The following is a 15,082-nucleotide window of genomic DNA, read 5'->3' on the forward strand; positions in this document are numbered from 1 at the left end:
TCCCTTCCCTTCCCTTCCCTTCCCTTTCCCTTCCCTTCCCTTCCCTTCCCTTCTGTGATTATATCACAGAATCACAGAACTGTAGGGGCTGGAAGGGACCTGAAAGATCATCGGGTCCAAGCCCCCTGCAAAGCAGGATCCTCACAACCTCTCTAGGCAGCCTTTTTCCAGTACTCCATCACTCTCACCGTGAAGAAGTTCTTTCACAGGTTGGTGCGGAACTTCCTGTGTTCTATTTTGCGGCCGTTGCCCCTTGTCCTAGCCCCACAAACCACTGAGAAGAGGTTAGCTACATCCTTCTGTCTCCCACCCCTCAGATATTTAGAGACATTGATAAGATCCCCCCTCAGTGCACCTTATAAGCCTGTGCACCTTATAAACAGGGTCAAATGCATACAGTTTTCCTTAAAGCCCTGCCTCATCCTTCCTTCAAAGTACTCAACAGCTGGCATGTGGCTACAGCAACAACGCTAGAGGGCAGGCCTGGCACAAACTGGCCATTGAAGGGCTTTTCTAGAGTGGTGCCGAAGACCCCTTCCAGCGTCCCTTTGGGAATGTGAGCTCCAGCCCTCACCTAGCACCTAGAGCTCCTGGAGGTGCAGGAGAGATGGCTAACAGAGGTAGGTGAGGGCACGCGCAAGCATGCACATGCACATCATCCAGGAAAGCAGGCAGAAAAGGAAAAAAATGGGTTTCAATAGAAATCTCTGGCCTCAGCAGCCCTACGTCTCCCCTTCTGGCCTCAGATTTTCCTGCCAGGTCAAGGAAACCCATCTGCTCACACAGAGGGAAGGAGCCACTTGATTTTAGCATCACCATGATACTAACAAAAACCTCTAGTAATAAATAAATAAAGGAAGAGCAGCCTGAACAGCCACCAGAGCTTGCAGACTCCCTTGAGAGCACCCTGACAGGCCAGGGAGGGGCTGCACACCTGCTGGGGGATCCTGATGGCAATGCCCTGCCTGGAGCCCCCAGGAAGGAAGGTGCTGATGCAGTTTTGCAAGTAGGCCATCTGGTTTGCATCTTCTCCAGGCTAAACAGACCCAGGTCTCTCAGCCTGTCCTCATAAGAAACATGCTCCAGGCCCCGTATCATCTTTGTGGCCCTCTGCTGCACTCTTTCCAGTTCAATGTTCGATAATATGTTTGTATGATTTCCCACACAGTGGCTTAGAAATCTCAACCATGAGAATTCATTCAGTTCATTTGAACTATATATATCTACCTCCAAATTAAGGTACATGCATGTGGTTATTGTAGAACCAAAGACAACAACTTGTTTTCTAGAAAATCAAATGTAAGGGAAGACATTCATAGAAAAGGAAATGAATGGATTTAAATTACACTGAAGGTTGGAAGGAGAAAGGCTGTGAACTCAATCTAGACTTGCAAAAGAAAAAAAAAAAAACTTTTCAGAGCTTCATTTATCCTCAGGATTCATGAGATCTGCCCAGCCTCATTAGAGCGAAGCAGTAGAATAGCAGTAAGGTGATATGTCACTAATGTCACTATTCTTTCAACAAGAAGGCTCAAGCCAAGTAAAGCAGGTAGAAATACATTATTTAAAGAGAAGGAATCATCCCCTTTGCCTATTGCTTAGCATAATACATATTGAAAAAAAGTATTTTAAAAATTATGTCTGAAAAGCCAGTTCTCCCTAATCTCCATCAATGTCAGCTACTCATCCTAAAAATTGTACAGTTCATATTCAAATCTACATCCCTATACATATGTATAGGCATATGTATATACATACATAGAATTATAGAATGACCCATTCCATCTGCTTCTTTCTTTGAGAATTATTTAGTCTTATATAAACTATATTATTGTTAAGATTCTTTTTTTTTTTTTTTTTTCTTTTTGTGGATTGTAAAATACAGTATGTAACGAATTATTTTTCATTTTGCTAAAGGCTCTCCATTTTCCTTCTCAGCAATATCTTTAAGTGCCTAATATGATAGAATATTAGGAAAAGAAAATGTTATTTCATTCTTTTTCAGAAGTGAATTCATGCCCACAGGACATGCCAGATTTTAATGCTAGAGAACGAAGTCCTCTTACACGCTACATGTGCACTATAGATGGAATCTCACCAACAAGAGTGCTAAGTGCTTTGCTAAAGAAGCTTAACTGTGCAGAGGAATGACCAGCATTAGGGATAAGAGAGTCCCTGAGCCTCACTGAGCTGCTTTGAAACTGGGATTTTGGTATCATCAGAAATTCTATGACTTCACTAAAAAGATCTGTCATTTTCAAGTCAGAAGAAATGGCTGAATTTTCTACATTTTCCCATAAAATTGAAGTTCTTAAGCACTGAGATTGGCTTTCCTATCTCATTTGAGATCCTTGAATAATTATTTGCTTTGATTGATGTTATAGTGTATACAATACTTAATTATCTGAATTACTTATAAAGTCTGTTGCATGTGCTACTAATATTTTGATTCATTATAAAATTACAGTACAATAAACATATTCATTTCATTTTCCATGGTCTTTTTTTTTTTTTTTTTTTTCTTCTTGCTTCAAATATACTCAAGATTTAGGTACCTTTTACTGTAATATATTAATAATACAGAAAAGTGAAGCTGATATTTTTGATTAAACCTCTTCCTTTAATTATTTATTTGGCCAGCTACACAAATGAGATGACTGCATAACAGCAACTAGATTGTGAAGGAACTAAGACTAAAACTGAAATATTCACATCAGTCACTTAAGAGTTGTTAGGTATAGACCAGAAGCAATTAATATAAACAATAGATTTAAGCCAAATACTCAATTGGACCTTTATCCTCAGTATTGTGGAACTGCTGATCTGTTAAAGGACACAGTGGCTGATATTTGTTTGTGGTATCCCTATAGCAAGTCTAAAAATATCATTATGGTTAAAGATTTCTGGTGACATCGCAAGAGCAGTTACAGTTTTTAGAAGTTTTCATCATAGGACATATATCATTAACTAAACATTGCTTTTTTTTTTTTTTTTTCTTTGCATATGAATAAGCTTTTGTTTGTTTGTTTGTTTTTAATAATTCAGACAAAGAAAAAAATGTAGCTTTAGGAGCAGGAAGTGAGACGTAAAGGTGGACAGCAGAACTCCTAAGTAAAGAAAAGACATTCTGGAATAGTTCAGCAGCTTCCAAGATTCACTTTAACAACTAGATGGAGCATTGCTGCTAAATAAATGGACACAAAGCTGATTCTGGTCCAGAGGAAGCAAAGACTGCTGTACTTTTTCCTTATTGTCATTCATCTCTTTTGGCTATCATCAGCATGGTAAGGCATTCTTTTCTTTCTGTCTTCTCTGGGATTTATGTGTGATTTTACAGTCTCCACAGTGTCCTGTCTCCAGGAAGAGCAGACTAGCAATTAATCCATATTAGAAGTCCGAAGAAAAATATAGACCTAGATTAGCACAAAGGACTAAAAAATACTGAGACTCTCATCATTCCAAGCCTGGGTAAAACAAGTTGCTGTAATCTAAGTATTACACATGAGTAGCTATCTCCACATACAGAGGCAAAATGCAGAGCTGTGATTCTGGGCTTTTGAGCTTTAGGTCTATCTGTTGCATATGTACATTAGTGGTTATTCTTATTTCTGCATATATGTGCCAATTACATGTGTGGAGAAATTCTACTCATAGATTCTACAAATAACTTTCTCTAAGCTGGGATCGTGCAGTACATTGGTCACCAGGTTTTTTAAATGGGGCGACCGCAATTCCTGTTCTAGCCATCTGGCTGGAAGTTAGTTTACTTTGTGATATGGCTATGCTTGCAAAAGTGCTGATTTTTTACCTGCACCCACTGCCATTTTTCATGCATGCCTACATATGACAGATAGGGAGCCTTGCACGGTGGCACAGGCCAGTGACAAATCCTAAATAGCCACACCATTAGTGTATTCTGTCCCTGCTCTAACAGGAGGATTAACAGGTGCAGAAGGGATTCTTCCAGCCTGCTACCTCAAACTTAATTTTATCCACTAAACTTAGTTACTATATTTACGTCTTTCTACAAATATGTATTTTCATGTGCATAACGTACAGAAAACCAAACCAAACAAAACCCAGGGATACCTAATAAAGACCAAAATAAATAAATAAATAAATAATCCCAAAACAACAACAACATCAAAACTCATTTAGCAGGAGTGCTAATTATGCATTTAAGTGGATAACACAAAGAGAAATTTAATTCAAGTACCTCCCTCTCCCTCCCTGGTTCTACATCTGAATAGTTTGTTTCTGATGTAGATTATAGGAAGATGTATTTTCAAAGAACAATATTTTAAAAAGGAGGCAGCAGTGTGTGTTTTTGTGTGTCATACAAAAGGAATTATACATTTATTTCCTCTGGTACATCTTCTAAAAAGCTGAGATGATGAAGAGTCTAGAGGGGAAGATGTATCAGGAGCCACTGAAATCATTCAGTTCGTTCAGCCTAGAGAAGAGACCATGGGCTGACCTCATTGTGGCCTACAACTTCCTGGGGAGGGGGAGTGGAGGGACGAGCACTGATCTGTTCTTTCTGGTGACGAGTGATAGGACCCAAGGCAACAGCATGAAACTATGAGAGGGGTGGTTAAAGTTGGGTATTAGTAACGGTTTCTTTACTGAGAGGGTTGTTGGGCATGGGAAGAGGCTCCCTGTGGTCACAGCACCATTTGGACAATGCTCTCAGACATATGGTCTGATTTTTGGATGGTCCTTTGTGGAGCCAGGATTCAATGGTCCTTGTGGGTCCCTTCCAATTCACGATATTCTAGGATTCTATGAGACCAGTCTTTTCACTCCTTTAAATTTGCACTTGATTTTCTGTGCTTGCAAATACACTGATGGTGCAAGTCAGGGATTTGCAACTCCATGATCTGATTTATAGTTGCCATCAAGTACCTTGAAGTGCAGCTTTGCTTGTGACCACTGAAATGGAGGCACAAAGGAAGATCAGTCTTTCAGAAATTCATTCCTCATATATGCTGTCAAGAAATACGAGGTTGAGGGGAACAAACGAGGACTACAAAATAAATTATAATGAAAGGTGCAGGTACAGATCTGTAAAACTACATCAACATATTATGAATGTTTTGGTGAGGTGCCTTTTATCTTACTCCTTTGCACTCATGCTTTTTCTTTGTATGAAAAGAAATCTCAAAGCCCCAGCACTAAACTCTGAAAGCTAGTTCTTTATCAGGCTCTCTGGTTAGCTTCTCTACAAGCTTTTAAGGACTACTGGTCTCAAACTATTGTGGCAAAATGACAATGTTCAATTAAAATACTGTTTAAAATAAGAACTTTATATCCTTACTGTAATATACTGCTTAATAATTGACAAAGTGCATGTTTGAGAATTTAAATCTAGTGTTATGTATATATATATATATTTAGAAATAAGAAAAATTAGGACTTGGTTTAAATAAGATTGTCCTTTTTTTTTTTAATAACTCAGAAGTGTGTGTGTGTGTGTGTGTGTGCGTGCGCGCTACAGATCTCACTGAAAACTCTGGCAATTCCTTTCAGCACATAGCAGTTGCTTGAATGATGGGCTATTTTGTCCTCTCTGCTGCTTATTTTTTCTTCTTTTTCCTTGGCTTTGATTCTGAGGACAGCAAGCTCTTTTCATCTTGCTGGAGATATGGCTCTGCATAAATCTCTCAGGAGATCTCACTCTACCCAAGCAATTTTATGGTAAAAAAGGAATTCTTCCTTATGTCTGTATAATTTTTGTTGTGTAAATCAGTACATTGACCTCAAAGCCAACCCAACTTTACTGTGGATCCTCCTTGTTCACAAAGTTTGTCTTGTGAATTATAGTAGCCATAACATCTTTTGCCTTTATGTTATGCAGCAGTAGATTGCAATTTTTCAGTTCGTTTTTGCACATAAGCTTTTATTTTCCTTGTACAGAAATAGCCTGGAGAGATGGAGGGGGGATAGTGAAAAGGAGAAGAAGTGGATGAAAGGGTGAAAACCGAGACTTATTGATAACTATTTCTGTGTTGACTTGATGGAAAAAAATGTTATTTGGTTTGGAAGTATCGAGCATCTTCACTAGTAATCTGAGAAGAAGCGAGCTGAAGAATTAAATACAGTTACAAAGCGTAAATTGAAGTGTACGTAAATTGAAGTGCCCCCCCACCAATATATATATATATATATATTAATTATATGGTGCTATGGTGCAGACTTAGTTTTGCATTTCCATTAATCCTTCTCTCGATTTGTTATATGGTTTAGTAATTAAGAGACTTAAGACAAATTATTTGATTTATATTCTCAGCCAGGTCTGGACCCTACTAACCACTAATTTCATTGAAGTTTTAAGATGCACACAAGAGTATGCAATACTTTACTGAATGAATATGCAATGCTTTTTGTGCTGTCAGATGTTTCTGGAGTGTCCATGAAAATAACGGGAAAATTTTCCTAAAAACATGGACTCACAACTTTAGCATGAGAGAACAATTTTTTTTTTATCAGATATCTAGATATATCTATAATACAATAAGGGAATTGCACTTCTTTTAATAGAACAAAATCTCAAATTTAATCACCTAGAGCATATACAAAATTCAAATTTCATTAGATCTCCAAGAAGAAATAATATCTTATGAATTTAGTGCTTGAATCTGATTTGTTTTAAGAGAATTATACAACATCAAAGAAATTCATGGAGTTTTCCATAAACAGCCTATTTTGCATAAACTTTATTTATTTAGTTATTATTTCTGCTTTGTTAGTATCAAGAATAGGTCAGGAGAAAACAAAACAAAACAAAACAAAACAAAAAAACTGAGCTTATTCATTTTGGCTACACCAAATCATTGTACATTTTGTAGTCTTGGCATATAGAAAGTATACAAAGTATTACGCCAGCAGTACTGTTAGGAAATACTTTTCTTTTGCCTGATGTACGAGAATCCATTTTCTAGATCTTATACAAAGCTAAGCAGAACAGATATTACAAGCTATTTAAAAGTGAGATAGTCATAATGAAAAAAAAATAATAACACCAAGAGCATGAAATTTTCTTAGATAACTGACAATTTTACTTCATGCCTAGGAATTTAGCTGTTAAATGTAAATACTGTATTCATCTCTCTGTGCCACGAGATGCATTTTTACAAGGAAACCAGGGCTTAGTCATTGTTAATTATTGGAGGATTTGCTGGACATTTAAGTGGTACCTGTTACAAAAAGATGAATATTATCCAAGCAGTATGAAAACAATACATAGATAAGGAGAGCAGTTAAAATTCCATTTTAGGAGTCATACAAGTATGTGTCAACCATAATAATTATCATCACAGGTTAGAAGGTTGCAAGAGACCAAAAACATGTTTATGGATTAGTAATCTCTAGTGGCCACAAGTGTCCAAATGTGTTTATTCTATTCAAAAGAGGAAAAAAAAAAAAAAAAAGGGAAAAAAAAAAAAAAAAGCAGAGAGTGGAAGAGGCACGACAGGTTGAATCTGAGCAATTTACACTTCAGACTTCAGTGTGGAGATTTTGGTAAGGAAGAGAGGGTGAGCCCTTGAAAAACTCTCGGACAGCTACTGCAAATACTCCTTTGCGGCACTGAAATCGTAAATAGTGTTTTTCTTCCATTTAACCATTCCAGTGGTTAAGAGGTGCCCTGCAACAGTTTTCACTCTCTCACTCTCCATCTCCTTCCCTTGCTTTTTTTTTTTTTTTTTTTTTTTTTTTTTATGTACTTAAGATTTCCTGGGGGAGTGGTGTCTATAAATTAAACTAACAGGCCACACTGTTATAAGATTATTGTCTAAGTGAAACAGATTTATCATCTTCATTTTTTTCATTTCCTGTACTGAGATTTCCGTTAAATGCATATTAGTCATGAATGACAAAAGGACTAACAAGTGGCTATTTCTCTCAGGGTGCGGGAATCAGTACATTAAGAGTGTGTTTATTTCTCAGCTAATATTCTTCACCAGTAACTGATTGTGCTTTCTGCCAGATTTTGTGCTCTGCTCTCTGAAAACTATATATTATCAGGTGAGGTTGCACATGTTAATCCACTGAGACCAATGAAAGCTACTGCCTCAGGACACTGGCGTTTTTCATCCTAGTCTCTTGTCACCTTTCACTTCCTGGCCCCATGCTTGTGTGTTGGTTTGAGATTGCCATCCAGAAGTACAGTTACCCGTGTTGCAAATGCAAATTAGAGATCCATGGAGAATTTCACCTCTCATAAAATCTCAGTTTAAGGCACCCTAGGTTGAATTAATCATTATTAGTGCATTGCAGTCTGCTTTAATTAATATGGTCCATTAACATATAATAAAAATTCAGAAATGTAATTGAAAATTGTCAAAAGAATCTATCTAACTGATAATAAAAGTTCTATGCCCAGGTGATATTTTCAGTTTTAAACTCATAGGAACAACATTAAATATCATCTGCATTGAGTACATCTGCTTTCATCTGGAACAGACCCCAGGTGAGCACTGCACACATTTTCCACTAAGCTTCCTTCTCTTCACAGCCTCCTTTCTCTGGGGTGTAGAAGCTGTTGTGTGGTTTTGGAAGAGAGCATGAGAAGCTTTCTGTCTTTGGGTATATGATATTCTTTTTTTGTTTGTTTGTTTTTCAGTTTTCCTCCATATGAAATACAAATGGCATGGTTTGACAGTGGCTGCAATGACATGGGAGCACTGTGAAAGCAGTGCTATTTGCGGTGTTCACTGATTAGACTCTCATAAATGAAAATGATGTGCCTCTTTTTCACCTGTCCTTAAAACATATCTCAGGTAATACATAACATGGATAAAAGGGCAGACTGAGGGTTTCTGCATTCTGTTCTTCTCTCTTCTGTTTTGTTGAATTGTTTTATTTCAGTTTCCACATATGTGAAATGGAGTACTGAAAAGTAAGACATATCGCATCACTGCTGCTACAACAACTGTGGAGACATCCCTGCCTAAATTCAATTTGGTAAAACAGATCTGAGTATGTTCAAGCACTTACCTTGCTTCCAGTCTGAAGTTTTCTGCCTATGTAGTACTCCACAGTGGTTATACTATATCTAATATCTCAGTTAAACTTTTGCACTGAGATGCCTCCAGGAGCTGCAATCACATCAGGGGTAGGTGTTACCAGTATCAACAACTCCAGATGCTGAGCTAGGATAGGTAAGTTAGAAACTGCTTATTAGGCTCCCAGAATTCTCAACTGAGAAAGACAGAAAGACAGGTATAAAAGTAATTAAAAAAAAGTGACTCACAAATCTAACAATAGTTAAACTCTTAAATACTCTGAGTTTTATTCACTGTGTAAAACAGAGCCAGGGACTGATCATTGGCTCTGCCTCCAGTTAGCAGCAGCTGATTCATAATCCATGCTGTTAATGCTGGCCCACTCCAGCTAGTTGGAGGCAGCTAGCTGGAGCAGTCCAAAATAAATCAAGTGGTGAGCGTTAGCTCAGTCCGCAGGGAAGCAGTGTGGACAGTTGGGGTCCAGCACTCAGCCTGTCTTGCTTTTCTTTAACAGCTCTTTCTTTATTAAGTTATGAAGGCATCTAGGTCTACACATCCCACCTGCCCTGAGGCATCTGACTGAAGTCACAAAGTTGCCTTGTTCAATTAAACTCCCCTCACAATCAATAGAGAAAAACACACATCCAAAAAGCAATTTGTCCTATCATCATGCAGGCAGTGTCATAAGTCTGAAGTTAAATAAAATTAATACGTCCTGTTGCTCTCCATTGACTCTGGAGGAGCCAAAAAAGGTTCTGTCTTTCATTATAGCTAGTTTTAGACACATAAATTATCTCTTATTGGCCTAAATTTTATCTATCATCTATACACCCTTCCCTTAAATGGGTGTTTTAGCCAAAAGGATACAAAAATGTTAGGTAAGATGGGGAAGTTTTGCTGACATTTTTTTTAATTTTATTTTTTAATTTATTTATTTTTTCCTGTTGTATCAAGAGCTGGTAAAATAAGGACCAAATTGCTGTTATAAGTAATGGATTGCAAAGTCTCCATTTACTATAATCTTATCTCATTAACCACTTACACAGTAATTGTTCGACAAAAGACTGACACTCTTCTCTGTTTTCTGGTTGTGATCCTGTAGGATTGCAGCCATTAAGGAATCATCAAGCAGAAGAAGTGCAAAGTCTTTGTTGCCCATTTTTCAAGCACCTTTATTAAGGTTTCTCTCTCTCTTTTTTTTTTTTTTTTTTTTTTTTTTTTTTTTTTTCATTTACTTGTAGCACCCAATTTCTCCAATAGCGATACGCTGGTACTTGATTTTCCTTCTACTTGACAACAGGCTTGATGGCTTGATTAATTTTTTTAAATGCCTTTTCGTTTTAATTTCCTTCTCTTGGATTAGCAAATCAGACTGAGGACAATTGGAAAACAGATGTCTATTCTTTTTCCACAATATTCATATATTTAAATTCTTGATTAGAAAGACTGGACATTTATAGCCTGTGAAGCTATGGGCAAGTAAAGTATTATTTAGCATTTGGACTTCAGTCAATCAAGATAGTAATAGATACTTTAAAAATAAATAAGCTTCAAGTAAAAATGTTGATCTCGAGCTTAAGAATTCTCTTCAGTTTGTTAGTTTCCAGAATCTTTAAGCTTTTATCAGTTTATATCAAAAAGAAAATGTCATTGTCCGTGTCCCATTATTAAACATGTTCTTTACTGTACCCAAGGCTGACTTTATCTGCTTATATAGATTTTGAACATGTTTTTCTTACATTTCTCTCAATAAATAATAATTAAAAAGGGAAAACAAAACAAACAAACAAACAAAAATGACAACAAAATAATCTGTTTAAGTGCATCTCCCTTATTTCTTAGCTGCCCAAAGGGCAAAAGACCTGCATACTAGGTCCTGTTCATCCAGCTTGAGGTCTTTTCACATATATGACAGAAGATTGTTGATGTGTATGACTGGTACATTAAGAGAGATGATGAGGAAATGGGCTTAGACACTTTGATTTACACACCTTTCTATCTGTTGTGAGCCCTGATTCATACTGGAATGTTGAGATCACTGGAAGGGTAGGGAGGGAGATATCTGATTCTCACATGAGGGGACATACATAATGTCTCAGAAAGTGTTTATTTCACTCACCTTACCATATTCTTAGATTAAAAAACAAACAAACAAACCAACAAAAAACCTTCTGTTGTGTGGAAATAAAACATTCTTTGATATCCTGTCGTCCTGTTATGGTGCTGAGCTGTAAAGAATATGTTATGTGTGATCCAGTTTGCAGCAACAAAAAGCTCCTTGGTGGCTTTGATAAAATTTAGTAAATCCAGGAATTTGCAAAACTGAACTCCAGTGTTTCAACAGACCTAATTAAAACCCTCAATGGAGTGAATTTTCATGCACTAGGCCCTAATACTGCAATTAGACTCGTCTGTACAGACAGGAGTGACATTCACCTTCATTTTGCTTGAGGGGACAATGGAGGATTGCACAGTTCATTGTCATTTTTTTATTAAAACAGATAAGAATGGACTCAGGGTTGTGACCCTTATATTCAGTCAGACCTCCAAAAATCACTTAGCTTCAGAGATAACATTCAAGATCACCCTCTAGGCTGTGTATGCTCTATAGCAAGAGAACCAAAAAGCCTAGTGAAAATGCTAAACGAATACTTTTCCTGCCTTCATCCAAATGTTCTTGCTTTATGTACCTGTCTTGTAAGATCAGTTCCAAAAGTTTTGAAGTAAAGTGGAATTTGGACATCTTGTTTTACTGCTGGTAACAATAATAAATAATAGAAACATAATAGCACTGGGCTGTGAACTCTTCTCCAGTTATGTATCGTACAGACATAGCAAATAAGGACTGAGAAATACTGAAAATATTCATTAAGTAGCAATAATCACATTATTTGTTACTTCCTTTCTGTCCTAACACAGGAGAAGTTGTTCCATTTACTTATCTTTAGGTACATGTCTAGTGCCTCTACCTTAAGATGTTAACTGCATTTTAAATTGAGCAGTCTATTCAGGGCTGAATCAATATTTGGGTAGTTGTCTATAATGACAGCAGTGAACAATAAATGTCCATGAGGTCAAGCAATACTGAAGATCATTTCTGACAGCAGAAGCTACGGAATTTGGAACATAAGAATAATGAAGGCTCATTGTCTCTTTAATGAAGGGAAGTTGAAGTTGGCCTGGTGCAACAATGACAGTGTTCTCTCTCTTGACTCTCTCTGTCATCTTCCCTTCCTCTCCATTCAAAATCCTTTATCCACTTTGTACTGCTGTTCCTTGCATTTAGCACTCCAACATCTTCTCATAAATTTCACTCACTTTTCTCCTAGCTGCGTGCCACAGATTTGTTGAGGAAGGGATTTCAGTGGGACAGTGAATTCTTTCAGCCCCTTTGAGTTGGCAATGAGATGGAAAGCCATGGAGCGCTGATTCAGCATTGTGGAGCAGGGGCTGCTTTGCACAAGCATCTAAATAAGTGTTTATGTCTGCTGAATAAAAATAAAAGAAAAAAGAGCTTGCATGAAAATTACACAATCCATGAAATTTATTACACCCTCAGTTTGCCAATTGACTTCTTCCTTTGAATATTCTCTGAGGAACCTGCTTTGGCAGGGGGGGTGGACATGATGATCTTTCGAGGTCCCTTCCAACCCTTACAGTTCTGTGATTCTGTGATTCTGTGAATATGTGATTTTGGCTTAAAGTGAAATAATATCTTAACACATACTTCTACACATAAAAATCCTTTCAGATCTAACTGAGATAATATTCCATTACCTATAGTAAATGTCTATATGTCAAACATTAGAATTTCTGAACCTTATTTGTTCTTTTAAATCATTTGTTTTTGGAAAGATCTTACAGTTCTCCAATCTGTTGTTGTTAAGAACATTTGCATTACAAAATTCTTCAAAACCCTTAGTCCCTAAATCTTCTTTGTTGCTGTGATTTACAGCTTCTAAATAATTTGCAGAATGCAATTTGTAATTAAGTGCATTATTACTCACATATGCAAATTCTAATGAATACTTGTCATGATTCTTCTATTTTTAATAACATTAATACTGCTATGCTGAAAATTTTTAAAGATCAGACCAATTTTTAATAGGTCAGTGTTCTTTTTATAATTACCTGACTCATTTATTTTGTTTGCCTTTGCATTAATATTACTTGTTTGCTTTATTTGATGGCGCTATCAACAGAGGAAGTAAACATCTCCACAGGTTTGGTGCAGAAATAGTAGTAAATTTTAACCTCTGCAACATAATGTAGATATTGAAAAATAAATAAATAAATAAATAAATAATTATTTCTTTTCAATAGGCAGGGAAATTTTATAGAACAATAGAAACGTATAGTTATGCCATATAGAGAGACATATTTCTACATCCACAAATGTCAGCAATAAACCAGATGGGTTAGAAATAGCAAAATCATTCAAATTTTAATTGCGTGATTTAGACACAGTCACTTTCATGTTTGTGTCCTAATACAAGGCTTCAGTTTTTATATCCCAGACGTTGTAATCTTAGTCCCAAATCAAAATTGAATCACATCAGACCAAAATCATGTAAATTGATCTGGTCAAAATATCATTAAATCATCTATATCTTCATTCCTCACAGGTGGGATCAACAACACCTAAAATATTTCTTTAATCTGTTCTTGAAATGATCCTAAAGTTTCCTAGGCAATCTATTCTAGTGCTTAACTGTCCTCATGTTTAGAAAGCTTTTCTTAAAGTCTAACCTATTTGTTCTTACCTGCAATTTAAACTCATTGTGGTTTGGCCTATTCTCATGTTTGAAGACTGTTATCAGGTCTCCCTAAGTATTCTCTTTGCAGAAATGAATGGTCTCAGTCTTTCATTACAGGTCATGCATTTCTAACTGTCTCATCACTCTTGCTGTCTCCTGCCCACCCCATCCACTCACCTCAAGTTCCTTTACAACTAGTTCATATCTTTTCCGACTTCCATTGTTTCCATTGTGCCCCAGTAAACTTAAGTATTTAATTTAGAGCCTTGGAGCCTCATACTTCATATGCCTTTCATGCTGCACTCCTATTCATACATCCTGGAATCCTATATACGCTACTTTCTAGGTAATGCAAAAGCATTAATTTCTATGAGTACGATTCTGCCATAGAACATTACAGCCACTTATTTCTTCTTGTGTTGAAATTGTGTCATCATGAGGAAAGAAATACAAGATTTATTGACTGGGGAGGGCACCTTGCCTTTGATGACAACATTGAATGAAACTGAGACACTTTCTGTACATTTTAACTAATTATCCTGTAATGCCTGTAAAAGAGCCCAAGAGTCATTGGAGTGGAAGCCAGAATATGGATTTATTTATTATTTTTTTTTTTTTCTAAATCTGTTGATCACCCTTTTTAACAGGCTAGAGAATAAAGTTCCATTCTCTATTTTATATTCTGTCCTTTCTTTCTGTGCTCCTCTAACCACATGAAATTCATATTCCTGACATGAAATGCATCATTTCTTAAGGCAGCAGAAGTGGAAGAGACATGCTACCACTTCAAGCTTACTTTTTAAACAGCTATGCCCTTTATTCTAGTCTGGACTGTGCAGGTTTGAACTCTTTCTGGATAAAGAGGACTGAAATGCCTGTCTTTCACTCCTCATACAAGCACTACAATCTCATTGGAGTGACTGTTCCCTGGCTGTATAAAACTACTTGGATGAAGTCGATTTATGTTTTTATCTTAGGCGAACTCTAAGTATGTCCAACAAATTAATTGATGCCAAAAAGTCTTAGGTGCAAAAATGAACACTAAGGAAAGTATTTTTTTCCTAACTTGCATAGGACGCATAAGAGAAGTATCTTTCAGGTGGGGGGGGGGGGAATAGATGTGGTAGTATGAGAACTTAGAACACTATACTAAGCAGCCTCTTTAAAGTATAGGTATTTACAGCAAGATTACCTGGCTGCTTACTACATTTTAAGTATCTGAATTATGCCTTACTTACAGATGAAGTACCCAATGGTGTATCTGATATTATATTAAGAATGTCATATGACCATTTCAAGGAAACACTGAATCATAAGAAA

The 15,082-nt window shown here is 36.7% G+C and overlaps 1 long non-coding RNA gene across 1 annotated transcript in view; it reads left to right on the plus strand.

The window, feature by feature from the left end:
• Positions 1-12,699, plus strand: part of LOC118157271 — a 15,925-nt gene extending 3,226 nt beyond the window's left edge. The window contains exons 2-3 of the long non-coding RNA XR_004746599.1: positions 6,862-6,864; positions 12,665-12,699. This is a non-coding gene — a long non-coding RNA (uncharacterized LOC118157271). The remainder of the gene's footprint in view (positions 1-6,861; positions 6,865-12,664) is intronic.
• Positions 12,700-15,082: the final 2,383 nt, after the last annotated feature.

This window comes from Oxyura jamaicensis, chromosome 1, assembly GCF_011077185.1.
Source record: "Oxyura jamaicensis isolate SHBP4307 breed ruddy duck chromosome 1, BPBGC_Ojam_1.0, whole genome shotgun sequence".
Classification (NCBI taxonomy): Eukaryota; Metazoa; Chordata; class Aves; order Anseriformes; family Anatidae; genus Oxyura; species Oxyura jamaicensis.